Source organism: Trypanosoma equiperdum, assembly GCF_001457755.1.
Source record: "Trypanosoma equiperdum strain OVI genome assembly, contig: ctg_1090, whole genome shotgun sequence".
Taxonomy (NCBI): Eukaryota; Euglenozoa; class Kinetoplastea; order Trypanosomatida; family Trypanosomatidae; genus Trypanosoma; species Trypanosoma equiperdum.
This window is the reverse complement of record NW_027123050.1, coordinates 8,232-8,441: the sequence shown is the minus strand read 5'-3', so window position 1 is coordinate 8,441 and position 210 is coordinate 8,232.

Here is a 210-nt window from a genome sequence, read left to right as displayed (position 1 = left end):
AGCCTGCGTATACTACGGAACTGCTCAGGGCAGCGGAGGCATAAGTAAAATAGAATGGTTAAAGAAAATGGCCAGCGCGGCGGATAAGGTAAAAGCCGCTCACGTGGCGGCAGCCCGGGCGCAAAATCTGGAGCTCCACCTTATAGAACTAAACCGCACACTAGCCAGAATAGCCAGCAACATTAACGCCGTAGTGCCGACCTCCACAAT